At 34.6% G+C, this 20,137-nt stretch overlaps 1 non-coding gene across 1 annotated transcript; it reads left to right on the top strand.

Annotated features, from left to right (window-relative positions):
- Positions 1-19,574: 19,574 nt before the first annotated feature.
- Positions 19,575-19,704, top strand: LOC138388061 (small nucleolar RNA SNORA33). The gene has a single exon (XR_011234062.1). It is a non-coding gene; the product is annotated as a small nucleolar RNA SNORA33 (small nucleolar RNA).
- The last annotated feature ends 433 nt before the right edge of the window (positions 19,705-20,137 follow it).

Raw genomic sequence — 20,137 nt, 5'->3', positions numbered from 1 at the left:
TATATAGTAGTGAAGATTTTTAAACTACATTATTTACAGTCATAACTATTCCTATTTATTTATTTGTAACTGAAAAATGATAATTGTGTATATTTATGGGGTCCAATGTTATGTTTTGATCTATATATATTGTAGAAAGATTCAATCAAGCTAACTAACATATCCATCACCTTACCAACTTATAGTCATAACTTTTATTTTATTTATATGTCATGCTGTTTTCTCTAAAAGAAGACACATATTCTTTCCTTTTCTAAAATAATTTTCACCTTCTAGATAAGAATGAGGAAGTTTCAGTTGAGTTCAAATAATTAAATTTAATGTTTGAGCAAATGCTTTAAATTTCTTATCACAAACCACATTTTAGTGATTAAAAATGACATTCTGTTAGTTCAAGATGGATAAAAATCTTAAATGCAAGGCATGAAACCATAAGAATGCTAGACGAAAATGTAGGAAAAATTTTTCTAGACAATTGGCCTAGGCAAAGAATTTATGACTAAGACCCCAATGGCAATTACAGCAACAAAAAAATAAATACATGGGACTTGATTAAATAAAAAAGCTTCTACACAGCTAAGGAATCAACAGAGCAAATAGACGACCCACAGAATGCAAGGAAATATTCACAATCTACACATCTAATAAAGGGCTCATATCTAGAATATATAAAAAACTCAAATCAGCAAAAATAAAACTAACAACCCCATTATAAAGTGGGCAAAAGACATGAACAGAAGTTTTTCAAAAGAAGATAGACCAATGGCCAAAAAACATATGAAAAAATGCTGAACATCACTAATCATCAGGGAAATGCAAATTAAAACCACAATAAGATTTACCCCAGTTAGAATGGCTTTTATTAAAAAGTCCAAAAACAATAGATGCTGGTGTAGATGCAGAGAGAAAGGAATGCTTATATGCTGTTGGTGGGACTGCAAATTAGTACAATCCCTATCGAAAACTGTACAGAGATTCCTTAAAGAACTGAAAGTAGACCTACCATTTGATCCAGCAATCCCACTACTGTGTATCTACCGAAAAGAAAAGAAGTCATTTTTATCAAAAAGACACCTGCACTAGAATGTTTATTACAACACAATTCACAATTGCAAAGATCTTGAATCAATCCAAGTGCTCATCAATTCATGAATGGATTAACAAAATGTGGTACTACTCAGCCATAAAGGATGAATTAATGCCTTTTGCAGCAATTTGGAAGAAACTGGAGACCATTATCCTAAGCGAAGTACCTAGAGAATGGAAAAACCAATACCATATGTACTCTCTAAAAAATTGGAACTAACCGGTGGGCACACATGTGCACAGAGGTAAGTAAAAGCCATCAAAAATCAAGCAGCAGGGAGGGCAGGATGAGGGGGAAAGGCAAAAGTCCACCTAATGGGTACAATGAACACTATTTGGGTGATGGGCACATTTATAGCCCTGACTCAAGCCACATAACAGAAACATCTATACCCCCTTAATATTTTAAAATAAAAATTAAAAAAAATAAAAATAAATGAGATAATGATTAAAGCCAATAATTAGTAAACACAGAAATCAAAGTTGTAGACTAGAAACTTCTTAAATGTGATCACTGTTTTAATTATTTATCCTCATTATCATTATATTTGGAATGTGATACATGGCTGGCTTCAATTAATATTGAGAGTATAAATAAAAGCATCAATCAAATTGAATCATACTTCATCTGAGATCTAAAATCTTTGCTCCTGTCCTCCTCTCTATTTGAAGTGTCTGATAAGCATCAGGAAAAAAACGCAAAGAAAAAACAACTTTAGGTAACCTTTGTTTTAAATTGCTTAGCAAAGGAAATCATCTTCTTATGACTAAAATGTTTCTTCTTTCCTTCACCCCAGAATGAAGTGTTATAAAATTTAAGTGAAAGCTAAAGCATTAAAGCCACTCTGCTTTTACTGAGGAGTCCCATAGGAACCTGTCTACCAAGGCACTCTGACCTGAGTCAACCCCTTTACCTGCACTGTGCCAACCCCCCCTAGCAGGCAGGATTCAATTCCAAGACTGAGCTGTTTTTGACACAACTTTTGTGTTTTTACTTAGTTCAAATTTTTCAAAGATTGAACATCAAAAACATCACCTTAGCTTTGCCATCCACACCTTCTGTTCTCATTTCTCTTAAATGCATTTTCCTTTCCTTTTTTTTTCTTTTTCTTCACAATAATAGTGGTATGGACTGGATATTTATGCTCCCTCAAAATTCATATGTTGAAACCTAAACCCCTATGTGATGGTGTTAGTATAATAGGTGGGGTCTTTGAGAGGTGATAAGGTCATGAGGGCTCTGCCCTTATGAATGGGATTAATAACCTTATAAAAGAGATCCCAGAGAGCTTCCTGTTCGCTTCCACAATGTGAGGACATGGTGAGGACCCATCTATTATCCAGGATATAAGAGCTCAACAAACACTGAATTCTCTGGTGCTTTGATCTTAGACTTCCCAACCTCCAGAACTATGAAAATACATTTCTGTTTTTTTGTAAGCCACGCAGTCTATGCTATCTTATTATAGCAGCTAGAACTAACTAAGACAAAGAGAATACAATTATTTAAAATCCTTTCTTGGTTCATTATTTATGCAAACTTTGGCTGTATCTACCCCTCATCTTTTCTCTGATATCACTTAAAAGAAACGAGAATATTAAGTTTTACACTTTAAAACTAGTAATTCTCTGGTAATAGTTATTACACATACTTAAAATTATATATATTTAAGAAAATCCCAGTGTTGCTTTTCTGAACCAATATTTCCATCAGTTTTACATAAAGAAATAATATAGACAATATTGTCAAATTACATACATCTTTTAAATAAACATACACATTTTTCTTTGGAATTAATTTTACTCACAAGTGAAGAGAGGCTCCAAGATCTTATTAGCATGTAACATTAAACCAGCTTATATTTTCCAATAAAATTGTGAATGAATGCCTTGATATTCTCTGAATGTCTTCCAAACTACCCAATCTGACATGATTCAGGGTATTCGAAACAAGCTTATAACTACCTCAAATTGCAAATTGATTAAGGCATTCCTGTTTACCCTTATAGTGAGAAACATGCTTTAATATCATAGTTTAGCTATATTCTCCAAGCTTTTTTTTCAAATTCTATATTTTTATTGAAGCATTCCTAGAAAAACTGAAAGTTTTTGGACTGATTGAAAGTTTAAACATTAAAACTCCTTAATGTTAAAGAAAAAATAATTTATAGTTTTTCCTTTTGAATATACTGGTTCAGAGTTCAAAATAGATGTGTAAAATAGTTTGATGATGATCATTCTTACCCTATATATATCTCATATTAGAAAGTCATTAAACTATCTTTGGGAGATGCAGAGAAGAGCAATTGAACCCCTTAGTCAATGTAGACCGAGAACAGTGACTTGAACTTTCACTCAGCAGAGGCATCTCCTCTTTCCCTTAAGGGTAGGAAACTGATTATAAATTCAAACTTTTCAATTATGTTAGAGTGAGTAGGTTCATTTATACTCAACATGAAGTGGATGAACATAGTACATTTGTGCAAAGAAATTCTGAATAGTTTGGAAACCAACTCTAAGGGCTCAGGAGAAGGCAAGATTGTGAACATGACTAGAGTTCCAGAAGTTGGATTTATACTTCTATTAAGAAGCTTCACCTAATCTTTCAAAATTTTCTTTCTTTCCTCACTCCCAAGATCTATTAGCATCATTCAATCTCTTCTTGGTGTCTTATGGCTATACTAGCACCTAAACATATTTCTTTTCCTATTTTTTTAATCAACGCATTGTAATTATACATATACATGGGGTACCATTTGATGTTTCTATACATATCTATGTTGCATAATGATCTGTACTAGAATTTAGCAAAATCCTTTAAATTAGCAAATTCACAAAAAACATCTGCTTATACAAAAAAAAATTTTTAGGCTTTTAATTCATCATTCCTAAATGGCTAGTAAAATGTTATACAGTATTCATACAACAATATTTATGTAAAGCTGGTAACTGACATAATTCAGACAGGTGGTCTCAGTATGTCTTTGTAGTAGGAAAGAGGGTGCATATCTGGATGAATTATAAATTTATAGACCCCTCCCTTCCTTGTCAGCACATGTCTGCTCCCACCTTCTGTCTTCATATTGCTATTATTACTTGTACCTCTAGTCAAGTAAGTAGTTAAAGGTGGAAATGTTAATTTATTAGAGCAAACATGAGACACTGTCAATATTAAAACAAAAGGAAACTGGTAGCTATATGTAACCTCTCTCTCTCTCTCTCACACACACACACACACACACACATACACACACATGCACACAGACACACACACTCTATGTGTTTAGCAGAACAAAGAGGGAATAATAAAGATCAATGATTTAATAATATTGAGTCTAGCGGGTAGAAGGTGTGTATTTTAGTTATGATGAGGATAATTAATATAGAAGCTATTTTTTTCTCTTTGTTTTCATCCAAAGCCAGAGACTATATAAACTATCATTTCCAAACTACTTCTGTTCCTTAAATAAGCTTCCCTTATCTATGCATCATGAGACACTTTTCCAAAGCTCATTAGGGCAATTATATTGGATATGTCTCTGTCTTCTTTGCTATGATCACATTTAACGCCTCCTCTACCTTTTCCTAAATTAAAGATTCAGGCCCATCTCAAGACTTTAAAAAGTGGTGCTTTTATTTGGTTTTCCAGTCTTTCATTCTCAGCGTTTCCTAAAAAATTTGTTTTAGCTCATCCTTCTGACTTGTCACATTCCACATTGTTTAGCATAGGGGTCAGTCAACCTCTTCTGTAAAAAAGCCAGATAAATGTTTTAGGCCTTGCAGGATCATATAGCTTCTTTCTTAACTACTCAGCTCTGCAGTTATGAGGCAAAAACATCCATTGACAATATGGAAATCAACTGGTGTAGCTGTGTTACAATAAAACTTTATTTACAAACCAAGTGACAGACCAGATTTGACCTATGAACCATATTTGCTGACCTCCAATTCAGAGTAAGATATTTGCCCTATCATTTTTAAAACACTCTAGTTTAGTAAACCTTTTTTGTTTTCTTTTTAAACATAACGTTTGAAGAAACCAGTTATGTAAAGTGCACATCTATATGAGGAATCCTAATCAAAAATCAATAAAGAGTTTAGTACTAATTTATTCAGAAAGAATATACATATATATGCACACATATATGAAGAATGTATTATGTGCTAGAAATTTGTTTAGACACTGGACAAACAGAATTGGCACTTGCCCATCTGGATATTATAGTATGAAAGGGAAAATAGACAGTAAAAAGACACTTATAAGTTGGTTATTATAACTTGGAGGAAATAACTTGGTTTGATGAAGTTGGGGTATCTGGAAAGCCTTTTCTGAGGAACAGATATTACAGCTGGTATTTAAAGGCTAAAAGTGGATAAATCAGTTAATTAACTTATTTCTTGGAATGGTACCTTCAAACTGGTTATTTTCTTTATAAGCATACTACATTTTATACTACTCCATATGTTTAGACATTCACTAATTCTCTTCTTATAACTTTTTTTGGGAGGATTAACAAACACGGCAAATAAATTAGACTAATCTAAGTTATGCTGCTAGAACAAAACCCCAAATATGAGTCATTAAAGTTACAAAGGGTTTATATTTTTTGCTCACATAACACTTACAACAATGAGTTGTCAGGGCATTCTGCTCATTGTAATCACACAGCAACCAGGATTATGGAGGAGGCCCCATCTCACACATTCCTAGTCGCCATGCCAGCAATGAAAGAAGAAGCTCTGAGGCAGTGTCTGAGCTCTCTTTCCAGTGATGGCATGTACTACTAGGTGGAAATTGCATCAGCCAGATATTATTTGCATGGTTCCACCCAACCCCAGGGAACCTAAAAGTGAAATCTTATCATGCACCTGGAAGGTGGATTCCCCAAAATACTCTATGGGTGGCATTACTCATTAACACACTGCCTGGCTTTGGTTTTGCTTTTGCTTTGTTTTCTGGATTCCTCTTCTTAGCATAATCACACTTTTTATAATACTTGGAGAATACCTCAATTGAATGTTTCAAACATCATCAAAAATAATATTTAAATAATTATATTTTGGAAGAGTAAGGATAACAACAACCTGAGAACTTGTAATAGGCAGCATATGAGCTTTGAGAATAAAATTAAATAAATAAAAATCATAGGATCATATTTTATAGCATTTTAGTATTTTATAGCAATTTATAGTATTTTATAGCAATTCATAGTATATTATTTTAATATTTTCTAAAGGTTGGTAAATAAATATCTATCCTATAAAATAATTTAAAGTATGAAAAAACATTTCTTCATCTGAATAACAGTATAAGGTTTATTTTAGAAGGTATGTCACTAATTAAGTTGAACTTTTGGCTATTTGAGCACATACACAAAGAATAATATTTGCATGAGAATTCTTATAAACACAATGAAAAGGCTAAATACTCTATAAAATATATTAAAAAGCTAAAAGTATCCATGCCCTCATACCTAAATATGAACATCATTAATATTTTGACATATTACTTATATTTTTAAACTATTGCTGTGAAACCAGTATTAATAGCATTTTGGGAACACAAATAGGCATTTATTTTGCTCATGCATATTTAATTCACTTGCAGTGATTCTGCTATAAATTACTATAGCTGGGGAGTCCTACCCTGCAGGGTTTATTCTCAAGACCCCAACTGAGGTAGCGTCACCTCTCCAGGAGGCCTCATGGTAATGGCAGCTGCTCAAGAGACCAAAACACCACACTAAGTTACACTTCAAACCTTTGCCTTTTTCTTGTCTGCTAAGGTTTCATTGGTTAATCAAGTCATATGACTGAGACAGAAAACATACCCCTTCCATGAAGTTGGGAAGGTGGGAAAGTATAAACACTTTTCAAGAATAATCTAATCTAACACAGTTTTCTTAAATATTCATGTCCCTTTCATATATAAAACATACCACCTCCATCACATGATCCCCCAAATTTCCAGCCAGTGATGACATGTGACTCAAATTCTAGAATCTTATATTTACATAACTCTACACGTGTCTCTCACTTTGATCTAGAGAACTTTCAACTCCAGATAAACCTATCTATCCTCATGTGCTCTCCCACATACTCAAAGTGGTGAAACATGGACAGAATTAGAGAAGTAAATGAGCAAACAAGAAACAGGGAAAAGTGGTAAGTATAAGGAAAGAGCAATCCACAACAATTCTGAAATCTCATTAGGCATATATTATTAGGTCTGGTTCTGCTCTGTGGGAGTGACCCAATAGTCAACTATTCTCCCTGACTCTAGGCTTTGCCTTCTGAATGCTCTTCCCTTCTTACTTTCCTCTTTAGACACTTCTGAAGGGGGCATTAGAAAATTTGCATTTTTTTGTTGTTGTTATACTGAGCAGTTTTCCAAGCCTGCTTGCCTATAGAAAGTTATCCATAGAAAGTTACAGGCCCACATGTTTTTTCTTTTCTCAAATGCATGTCAGTCTAATTTAGTAAAGGCTGACAAAATTTTTTCTGATAAAATTCTTTCAAAGCTATGTGGTTCTTCATGTTTGGTCCCATCAAGCCCACGTGACATAAGCTATGTTCTCAATTGTTTCTGAGGCATGCCTCATGCCTTTCTCTTTTATGAGTACTTCTTTATAGCAGTCTTTTTGTATGGCTGAAAGGGTGTACTAGAAACCAACTCTTCTACTTTCAGGTCTTCATAAAAAAGTGTTACAGTCACATTTTTAATTTTTTCTTAACTGTAGGGCCACATTTTATGGATAGCATCCTGGATATAGTCTCTGTCCCCAGGCTTTGTCCTCTTGCCTTCAAGTGGAAAATCTTTTACTGGCTCAGGACATTGGAGATGAGAAATTTTTTTATTTCCAATTCAAAACATCCTAAAATATCTGGACTTCCTAGATTCACACATAATTCTGCTTGTTCCTTGGGCAGTACATTATCAAAATACAGATAAGATCCAGCACATACTTTCAATATTCTGCCTATAAACCATTGTGTCCAAGTCTACAAGTTCAAAAGGTACATTTCCTGTCTCACAAGGTACAGCAGGCTATACTCTGCCAAATGTTTTATGACTATATTACAATTCAGGTCACAATTTTTCTTAATAGTTCCCTTGTCATTTTCTCTTGCTTCCTATAGGAATGCCCTCATCACTCACTAGTCAATACCAAAACCAATGCTACATATTTCATTTTTGTTGCAGCAGTGCTGTAGATCTTTTTTTCCAATTTAATGACAAATGTCTTAAAAACTTAGTGGCATAAAATATAAGCATTTGTTTTGCACCAAAGACTATAGGTCTGCTGGTGTGATTTTGCTTCAAGTTGTGATGTTAAGTTGGCAATGCTTCACACTGCCCTATGTGCCCTATGTGTTTTTATTCTGTAGTGTAGACTGAGGTATTAGCAACTACCTATGAGATGATCTCCTCGTGAATATGGCAGAAACAAGTTCACTATACAAATGCATTTCAAGACCTTGTTTTGTACATATCTTCTAACATCCAACTAGCCCAGTTAAATAACATTGTTAAACCCAAAGTCAAAAAATGGGGAAGTATACACATACCCTGCAGATGAAGAAGGACATTTGTCAAAAATTATCTAAGCTACTGCATATATGCCAATTTTTTTCTTTACAATTTTGTTAATTTTAGAAATTTGTCACAATGTAATTTTTTAATGGTTTATTATTTATAAATTAATACCAAAGCTAAAGAATTCATTCCATTTGATAGGCTACTGATTCAGAGTAGATGGTTCACTCTAGTCCTGAGAGGGCAGAAACGTCACAATTCTTTTCATTAAGTTAAAATTGTTTCTTCCGAAGAATGCATTACAGTGAAAATAGATTCCAGGGGAAAAAAGCAACTCACAAAACTGTTCATGGACAGAGAAATCTATGTTAGCCAATTTGTGAAGTTATTAATGTTGCAACTGATACAATCAATCTGAAAATGAATTCTGTATTTGTATTGTAAATGAGATCACAGTGTAAGATTGCCTCCACCCTTTCCTTTTGAAAACTGATTCAAATTATTCTGGCTTAGCAGTCATCTCTTCACTGGGAAATCTCATTAATATAATAATATGCTGAAATTAAAACTTGGCTCTTAAAATTATAGACCTTGTAAATCTAGAGAAATTGCAATCAGCCCTTTGAAAAAGTCATCACTTATCAATGGAACAATTATATACCATCCATGTGAAAAAAATCCATTACATGTACATGTAGAAATGTTGAACTATATATGAAATTTTAGTTCATGTAGTATTTTAACAGATTTTAAAAAATAAAACAGCATAGAAGTTTTTATGAAGGATAGCAGCAAGAGTTTTGGCAAAATTTCATGGAAGGTGAAAATAGATGGAAAGTGTGACCTGTCATAGTTGACAAGAGAAAGCTGATACTTAAGCCTGCAGGAAGAAGAGCCAAAGAGAAGTAAATGAATTCATAACTCAGAACCTACCAAAGGCTCATGACTTGGAAAAAAATCTCCAAATGTAGGGTTTTAGGGTGGGGCCCAAAACATAAAGATTATTTCAAAATCTGATTGAAGACTATCTGGATCCTGAATCTTCTAGAATGTAAGCTATGTTAGGATGGGGATCTTGTCGTTATTTTTACTGTTTTATCTCAATTACCTATAAACAGTGTCAGGCATATAGTCAGAATCAAATAAATATATGTTAAGTGAATAAATCTTTCAAACTTCATAAAGCAGGAGATTGCTGATCCCTTAACAGAAGCTAGAAAATTTATTTTCTGAATAGGTTTGCACAAACAAAAAGTCTTGTGAGATGCCATTGTAGACACAGGTTCAGAATATTAAAGTGTATATATTCATCAGTGAAACTACCTCTGCACCTCAATAAATCCCATAATGCTGACATTGAGATTTACCCCCACTCTTCCCACCATGCAGGAGATTACAGTATCCCTTTATGGGGAAATTAGTCAGTTGCTTGGTCAAAAATCTGGTTCACTGTCTTATCAATTTTCTCTGAAGCCTTTCAACATACTTCATCCAACAACTAAGAACAGAAGCTTTTCAAAAGAAGAAACACTAATGGCAAATGAACATATGAAAAAATGCTCAATGTCTCTAATTATCAGGGAAATGTCAATCAAAACCACAATGAATTATTACCTATCTCCAATGAGAATGGCTTTTATCAAAAAGTCCCCAAACAACAGATGTTGGCATGGATATGGAGAGAAAGGAACACTTATACACTGTTGGTGGGACTGCAAACTAGTACAACCTCTATGGAAAGCAGTTCCAAAGAACCAAAAGTAGACCTACCATTTGCTCCAGCAATCCCACTATTGGGCATTTACCCAGAGGAGAAAAAATCATTTTATAAAAAGACACTTTCACTTAGAATGTTTATTGCAGCACAATTCACAATCGCAAACATGTGGAATCAACCCAAGTGCCCATCAGTACATGAGTGGATTAATAAAATGTGGCATATGTGTACCAGGGAGTACTACTCAGCCATAAAAAGGGGGCACTATTACCTTTTAAAAACCTGGATGGAACTGGAGACAATTCTTCTTAGTGAAGTATTGCAAGAATGGAAAAACAAACACCATATGTACTCAATATTAAATTGGAACTAATTGATCAACACTTATGTGCACATATGGAAGTAAAACTCAATGGAGATCAAACAGGTGGGAGTGGGGAGAAGGGGTTGAGTAAATTCACACCTAATGTGTACAATGCACACTATCTGGGTGATGGGCACACTTATAACATTGAGTCAAACAGTACAAAAGCAATATGTGTAACCAAAACATTTGTACCCATGTAATATTCTGAAATAAAAAAAGAAAAAGCAAACAGTAAAAAAAGAACTGAGAAATTTCAATTAGTTCCTTATTAAAATGTAAATGTAAATTTAAAACATAAGATCACAAGACATTTAAGGAAACCTTTCATCAAATATAGATACTAAAACAATGAAATAAAAATTATCTCTCAGAAAATATAAACAATGCAGAAATCAGAAAAAATCTAGACACAGGTATAATCAATAACCCCTAGGAGACAGGAGAAGGCAATGCATTCATGTATTTATAGTATTATAAAAAACAAGACTCAAGCATAACAATTCTCTTGGAAATCTAAAACATGAGAGTATAAATAAAAAGTACTTTGTGAGGTTAGATGATAAATTTGACAAAACTCCCAGAAAACAAAAGGTTTAAAAATGGCTAAAAGCAGAAAAAATAAAGGAATTAAAGTTAGGTCCTAGAGATGATTAATAGGAGTTTACAAAAGAGAGAATAGGATAAAATCATTAAATAACTAATAAAATTGTTTTAAAAATGAAAGCATCTACTACACACCATATACAATGAATTAAAAGGACCTATCCACATGAAATTATATTGCGAAATTTCAGAAACTGGAAATAAACATCCCAACATCTTCTAGAAAGAAAAATGAATAGGCATGTACCCAGAATTAAGTATCTGAAGGACATTAATTTCTCAACTGCAGCACCAGGTGTTAGAAAAAAATAAGAAATGCATTCCAAATTCTGAAATACATGATTTCCAACCTAGTATTTTACACTCATTTAAGATATCATTTAAATATAAGGATAGATGACATTTCTGGAAATGTCATGGTTGCTTTCTATATTTTAACATATAAAAGAGTTGGATAATTATTCTAGAGTGTATGAGGATAAATTAATAATAAGCACATAGAAAATTAAGTAAACATGAGTGTGATGGTTTATTTTATGTTTCAGCAAAAGCAGATATAATTTTAACATCCTACATAGTTCACATATATATTTTTATAATCACTATAATGTAAGCAATAAATATTAAAATAACCAAAACAGTATAAGGAGAGGTAAATTTTAAAAAAGTGTACCAAAAACATTGTTACAGACTGAGTATGTTAGAAGCAGACATAAAAATGGTGGTTTGAGGAGTAAAATGTGAAAGGAAGGAAGGGGCATTCACACTGGGAAGAGGGAGAAGTCAAACCCTGATGTAGACCCACAAAACCTCTTTCAACTCAGTGGGGATATCTGCAGTGTACTGAGTCCCTCCAGGTGTGGTACAAATGGCAACCCCTTTACATGTCTGCTCTTCTCATCCACTGATATTGGCCTCCATAGGCAGGGGGTGTTTTCTAAGAAGGCAGCTCTCTACAACAGATTTGCATCCTGAAGCAATTGACTGGTCAAGGCTGTCTGGTGACAGAACTCCCCACAACTGGGAAGAAACGCTTTCTTAGAGGAAGATCTGGAAGTATGTCTACTAGAGGTGTTAATAGATATCAGCATGATATGTTTTTGCAATTGTTTGTATCATCAGTAGATCCTTTCTTCAGTGTTTCATAGTTCTCTTTGAAGAGATCTATCACCTCTTTGGTTAAATATATTTCTAGGTATTTTGTTTTCTTGGCAGCTATTGTGAATGGTATTGAGTCTTTGATTTGACTCTCAGCTTGACTGCTATTGGTGTATAGAAATGCTACTGATTTGTGTATGTTGATTTTGTAACCTGAGACTTTACTGAATTCATTTATCAATTCTAAGAGTCTTGCTGGAATCTTTGGGGTTTTCTGGATATAAGATCATATTGTCAGAAAAAAGCAATAGCTTGACCCCCACTTTCCTGATCTGGATACCCTTAATTTCTTTCTCTTCCCTGATTCCCTGATTGATAGAATCAACATTGTTAAAATAACCATACTTCCCAAAGTGGTTTACAGATTCAATGCAATCCCCATCCAAATACCAACATCATATTTTGCAGATCTAGAAAAAATAATTCTACATTACATTTGGAACCAGAAAAGGGCCCAAATAGACAAAGCAATCTTAAGCAAAAGGAACAAATATGGAGGCATCACATTATCAGACTTCAAACTGTACTACAAGTCTGTAGTAACCAAAACAGCATGGTATTGGCACACACACACACACAAAAAAAAAAAAAAAAAAAAAAAAAAACAGACAGACCAATGGACCAGAACAGAAACCTGGGACATAAAATCATCCACATACAGCTAATCTTTGACAAAGCAGACAACAATATACGCTGGGGAAAATAATCCCTATTCATAAATGGTGGTGGGACAACTGGATAGCCACATGCAGAAGAATGAAACAGGATCCTTATCTTTCACCACTCACAAAAATTAATTCAAGATGTATAAAAGTCTTAAATGTAAGGCATGAAAACATAAGAACTAGAGAAGAAAATGTTGGAAAAAGTCTTCTAGATATTGGCCTAGGTAAAGAATTTATGAAGAAGATCCCAATGGCAATCATAGCAATGATGAAAATAAATAAATGGGACTTGATTAAATTACAAGGCTTCTGCACAGCCAAGGAAATAATTAACAGAGCAAATAGGCAACCTATATAATGGGAGAAAATATTTGCTAGCTATACATCCAATAAAGGGCTAATAACCAGAATCTACAATGAACACAAGCAAATCAAGAAGAAAAAAACAAACAATACCATTAAAAACTAGGGAAAAGAAATGAACAGAAGCTTTTCAAAAGAAGATAGTCTAATGTCCAATAAACGTATGAAAAAATGCTCCATGTTACTAATTATCAGGGAAATGCAAATTAAAACCACAATATACAAATTAAAACCACCTTGCCCCAGTTAAAATGGCCTTTATTAAGAAGTCAAAAAACGATAGATGCTGGCATGGATTTAGAGAAAAAGAAATGCTTACACACTGTTGGTGGGACTGCAAATTAGTACAACCTCTATGGAAAACAGTGTGGAGACTCCTCAAAGAACTAAAAGTAGATCTACCATTCAATCTAGCATTCCCGCTACTGGGTATTTACCCAAAGGAAAAGAAGTCATTATATCAAAAAGACACCTGCACTCAAATGTTTATTACAGCACAATTCACAATTGCAAAGATGTGTAATCAACACACATGTACGTCAATTCATGAGTGGATTAACAAAATGTGGTATGTATATACTATGAAATACTACTACTCAGCCATGAAGAAGGGTGACTTAATGTCTTTTGCAACAATATGGATTGAACTGGAGACCATTATCCTAAGTGAAGTATCTAAAGAATGGAAAAACAAATGCCACACGTACTCGCTATTAAATTACAACTAATCAATGAGCACACATGTACATAGAGGGAGGTAAAACTCAATGGAAATTAAACATGGGGGAGAAGGGGATGTGCAAAAACCTACCTAATGGGATGAATACTATCTGGCTGATGGGCAAATTTATAATCCTGACTCAGCATTATAAAAGTGACCCTTGTAATCAAAAATATTTGTATCCCCATAATACTTCGAAGTAAAAAAAAAATGAAAAAATTAAAAAATATGTATCTGAGGTGAAAACATACTCAATTTCACTATTAACCAATATGAAACACAGAGAGTAATTCCATACAGGTTGGAAATATAATTGAAGAAACAAAAAGAAATTTCTCAAAATTCCGCTATGCTAACTAAAATGAACATGAATCCAGTAAAAGAGGAACCCAAAATGCTGAAATGAGAGATTTCAAATCTATTGAAATATATTAGAACCAAAATTATATTATTTTGGAATTAATAAATGAATCAGAAGCAATGAGGAACAGAATAGATGCACTTGATTATAGTTATGCTAATATAAAGGAAAGATACCAAAAAATAAAATTATTTGAGAAAATCTAAAAAAATGATAAAAGCAATAAAGTTAAAGAATATTTTGTATTGTACTCTGGAGAGAAACCAAAAAAAGGAACAATATTATATTTAATTACAGAGTTAAAAAAGAGAGACCTTAGCAAAGAAAAATAAATGATTGTAAGGTAGAAAATCTATTTTATTCTCAGACTTCTCAAAGGGCATGCTCAATTCCAGGAGACAATTAAGCTACGGTGCCCTGAGGCAAAATACTGTTAATAATATTCTTAGAATCTGTGATCTAATAATATTATGCCGAGCGTAGATTCCTACCTGATATAAAGGAAGATGGCAGACCTTCTCTAAAACATGGAGGAACTTGGGAAAGCAAATATCCATAAGTCCTTCTTAAAGAAACTACATTAACACAAAATCCATGCATTTCAGAGGAAAATCAAAATAGAGCACTTTAAAATGCAGAAGTCCTTGTAGCAGGACTTACGGTAGCCATTTAATGCAATTAAGAATGATAAGTGCATTGCGCACCATCTGGGGACTGGTCACGCTTGAATGTTCTGACTCTGGGGGATGGGAGGGTAGGGGGTGGGGATGGGGGTATAACTACATGATGAATGCAATGCTCACTGTCTGGGGAATGGACATGCTTGAAGTTCTGACTAGGGGGATGGGCGAGACATGGGCAATATATATAACCTCAACTTTTGTACCCCCATAATAAGCTGAGATTAAAAAAAAAAAAAAGAATGAACTAACACTAAGCAACTATACATTATAAATGGAAAAACTGAGAATCATAAAAATCTAAACAATGCAGAATTGTTTGTAAATAACTCTTGATTTTGAAATGGTTTAACACTCATAAGTAGTTGCAAAAACAGTACAGAGTTACAACCTACTCTTTACTCAGCTTCCTTTGATGTTATACACAATCAATACATTACTAAAATCAGAAAATTGACAGTATAATACTATTAAACATAGACTGCTATGGTTTGAATGATGGTGTCTGTTCTAAAATTCATGCTGAAACTTAATTCTTTATGCAAAAGTATTAAGAGGTGTGGCCTTTAAGAGATGAGTAAATCGTGAGTGCTCCATCGTCATGCATGAGATTACATGCCTTTAAAAAAAGGCTTGATGGAAGGAGTTCTCCCTTTTGTGACCCTTCTGTCCTTTCTACCATGTGAGAACACAGTGTTCCCCCCCTCATGGTATGCAGGAACAGGGTGCCATCTTGAAAGCAGAGAGCAGCCTCACCAGACAGTAGACCTGCTGGCATCTCAGTCTTGGACTTCCCAGCCTCCAGAACCATGAGAAATTAATTTCCATTGTTTATTAAATCACCAAGATTGTGGCATTTTATTATATTCACACAAAAGGACTAAGACACAAACAATTCAGATGTCATCAATTTACACTTGTTCTCTGTGTGTTTAATTTCAAAAATTGTATCACAGGTATACAAGTTACAATCATTACAATCAGGATTCAGTGGGGGTATAGCTCAGTGGTAGAGCATTTGAGTGCACAATCAGGATTCAGAATTGTTCTATCACCACAAAGAAACTCTCTCATATTATTCCTTAATAATCACACACCCTTCCCCCAACCCTAACTCATGGCAACAACAAATATTTTCCTCATCACTCCATTTCCATTAATTTGAGGATTGTTATGCAAGTGTAATCATATAGTATATAGCTCCTTGAGGTTGCCTTCTCCCCTACACTTCCCAGCATAGTGCCCTTAAAAGTCATTAAGTTATGGCACCAAGAGTTGTATCGATAGTTTGTTTCTTTTTTTGCTGAGTAGTAGTATATCATATAGATGTACCAAGCTGAAGGAAACTTGGGTTGTTCCCAGTCTTCAGCCATTATAAATAAAATTACTATGAACTATAAGAATTTGTAGGGAAATAAGTTTTCATAATTATGCCAAAATGAAACTAACCCAAATGCTCATTGATTGATAAATGGATAAACAAATGGTTTTCCATCCATACAGAATACTACTTAGTAACAAAAACAAATGTACTCCTGATACCTGCTAAACACTGGATAAATTTCAAGCATTTTATGCTAGGAGAAAAAAAGCTGCAATTAAAACTTGTAGTATATAAATTTCACTTCACCTAGAGAACTATATTTTAAAGAGAGATTAGATTAGTGACAGGTCCATCAATGCTTGATAAGGTCCACTTGTAGTTTTGAGGTATGATCCAACAACAGATAATATTAAGTCAAGGTTCTTAGTGGGAGTCTCTAATAAATCTAAGTGAGGTACAGAAAGTTCCCTAACTGAGGTAAGACAATCATAATATTCTCTTTCTTCTGGTAGAAACAGGACAGTAGCAGGATTCAGGGTGTTACAGTGATGAATAGTAACGGAAAAGGGAGAGTGTAACAGAATCCTGTGAGAGGTAATTGGCTGGCTGAAAAGTGTTGTGTGATTGCTATCATCAGTAATATCTTTACTGTATGAGAAACCATAAGGTCAAGTGTGGAGCCTACAACTAGCTCTGCAAAACCAGCTATTTGTGATTTAGAATTTCATTTAGAGGACTCCACATGACAATCAAAACATGCTGCCCATTTGGCCTGATAAATCATTCCCTTTTTTAGCTAAAGATACTCTGGAATAAACAATTGTGTTGAAATCAAATGTTCCCCAGACTTGCTATTGAAGGCCCAAATCATCCTTGGTAAAATAATGCCATTTAGAAAGAGGCACAGGAATCAGGATTGTAATGAGAGTCCATATAAGAGCAGGCATTTTCTGGGAAAAAGGATAGGCTATAGACTCAGACAATTCCCACCAGAGCTGGCAATGGTCATTAGGAATGCAATGCTTGTGCACCTTGTGTCTTGGGCCCCCAACCTGATAGTTGGCCTCCTTTGAATGCATACTCAAATATTTGTGCCCCTGCCAGGTGGAACACTCTCTGTAAATGAAAGCTGAGCTCTCAGGACACAAAGAGTAGATGAAGGAGAGTCTCATCCAGTTTTATTGATGACTCATACAATGAGTGCCTGCCAGTCCAAACTCATCAATATGGGAGGGAGGCTTGCACAATAGGCTTATGCCTATGGTCTAGCCAATGACTTTCTGCCTTATGACAAATACACCTTTAGATATCCCAACACAAAACAGTAATACAAAACATATATGAAATGAGATATAAAGGAATGGCCTGATTCCACCAAAAATGCCAAACAAATGAAAACCAATAGTGAAACCCTGGTTCCAAACTGAGAACAAATGTTAATAGCTAAGTATATCAATGCAAAGAGAACGACATTCAGACCCAGTGCTGAGTTGCAGCATAGGTGCAGACTCAACAAGCCTCCAGCAGCAAAGTACAAGGGGTCTTGGAGGGTACCATATTCAGTTGGAGGCTGGGGTCTGCAGCCATGGTGTCTCTATGGGACCTTCTGGAAAGCACTGGAAATAAGAGGACCACCAAAATGAAAACAAGAGAAGTGTGTCTATTCAGATTCTGTCATAGCAAGGGATTCAGCTATTATTACTTGGTTTAGACAGAAACTTTGAAGGCAGACACGGGAGCTGGAAAGCTTTATACTAGAACACAGGGAAGGCATCAGATAAGCCCTAATTGGAAGTTTTGGCCATGCAGAAGCTGGAGGTGACTTAACTACAAGTGGGAAGCCTATGTGATTGGTTAAGGGAGCATATTTGGCTTTGTTGCCCCTACATTGAAAGTGGAAGGAAAAATTAATCAAGTCCTGGTTGTTTTGGACGAGTTGCTACAGAGTTTGTGGTTTGCCTTTCTGGACTGGTTGCTGCAGATTGTGGATGAGAATTCTATTTTTATATATGGTTTGGCTGTTGTCCATTAGCATATTCAATCTCTCAAGTGCTTACTAAGAACTGGAGGTGGGGGGAAGATGATTACTACAAAGGAACAGGAGGGAATTTTCCATATTCTAATTATAGTGGTGATTACCACATACATATGTGCTTGTTAAAATCAGAGAATACTATGCTGCTAAAAAGGATGAATTATATTTTATGTAAATTGTAGCTCAATAAGCCTGGCTTTAACAAATAAAATTAGATATATTAGTTCTATGATTTTCTCCAGCAAATTTCAACTGTTTTTATATGAATATTGAACTACACAAGAAGTTTCATTTAATGCAAGTAAAATGGAAGGAGAGTTGAAGGAGTTAAAAGACATTGCAAAGAGTAGGTATCATACACCACAGAATCAAGGCTAATCAAAAAGGAAAGAGTCTGAGTAAGGGGCTTACGGGTGGTGTAAAAATGGTGGGGTCAAGGACTTCAATGAGGTAGAAGACATTCATCAATGAAGCTAATTGAGCAAGTGAGCTGGAAGTCAGTGATAGTCAGGTGGTTGTTTGAAATTATGATTTCATAGATGGTGCAGTTTCCACTGGTGACAAATTCTAGATTTGGCTGTAGAGAAGTTTAAGAAAAGTAGCTGAAAAATAAAAAGTCCAAACAACTGAACAGCCATGGAGAGAGATGGATCAAACATGAAGATGGTAGAGGCAATGTTAATGGCATAGCAGTTTCGGTGGAGTGGAAGAATGAAATCCATTTGCTAAAGTTATTAATAAATGACCAAAAGTATTCACAAAGTTTGTAATGAATAGGAACAGGGAGTAGGAGAGAGCAATGTGGTCAAATTGCATACACCTCAAAGAAAAATAACTTTTCACTTAAAAAAAAAATGAGAGATAGAACTTTGGAATGGAAGTTACATTGATTAGTGTGCAGGGAACATAAGAAACTTACTACCCAATCCTGAAATCCTGACATATCAAGAGTATTTGAAGCCAGCCAGTGAATCTGCTTACTCGAATCTGTTTCTGCAGAAATTTTTAAAAAGCTGGCACTAGGAAAGCCATGCTAGGAGCCTTAAGGACACTGAAGTTATTAAGGTCCCTGAAAATGGCTATGACAAATTTTAATGATGGGATGCATTTCATAAGACATAGTTAATTATTAAAGCTTCACTGTGAGTAGTGCTAAGAACTTAGTGAAATCCCTAAATGTTAACAAGAAATTAAAAAAAAAAAAAAAAAAAAAAAAAGAGTGCTTGAGAACCAGCAGCCTACCCTGAAGAAGGCTGTGGCACGAATGTAATATCCCTGGGAGACAGCCAAATTTCGGTTGTGGCAAAAAGCTGTGCTAGGAAAGAAGTTGAGGGTGTATGGGAGATATTGGAAAGAACCAGGAGACTTCCCTGAGTGTCAGCTGTCTCCCTGTATTGTTCTTGGCGCTGGTTCCTTCACTCCTCATATGCTGTGCTTTCTGCTTGTCTAGAATCTGTACTTCTCATCGGTTATTTCTGGCTGTCTTGACTCTTTGCCAGCTCACCTTGGTCTAATACACT

The sequence above is a fragment of the Eulemur rufifrons genome, chromosome 1 (genome assembly GCF_041146395.1).
Source record: "Eulemur rufifrons isolate Redbay chromosome 1, OSU_ERuf_1, whole genome shotgun sequence".
In the NCBI taxonomy this organism is placed as follows: Eukaryota; Metazoa; Chordata; class Mammalia; order Primates; family Lemuridae; genus Eulemur; species Eulemur rufifrons.
The sequence above is the reverse complement of the archived record's forward strand: the minus strand, read 5'-3'. Positions and strand labels throughout refer to the sequence as shown.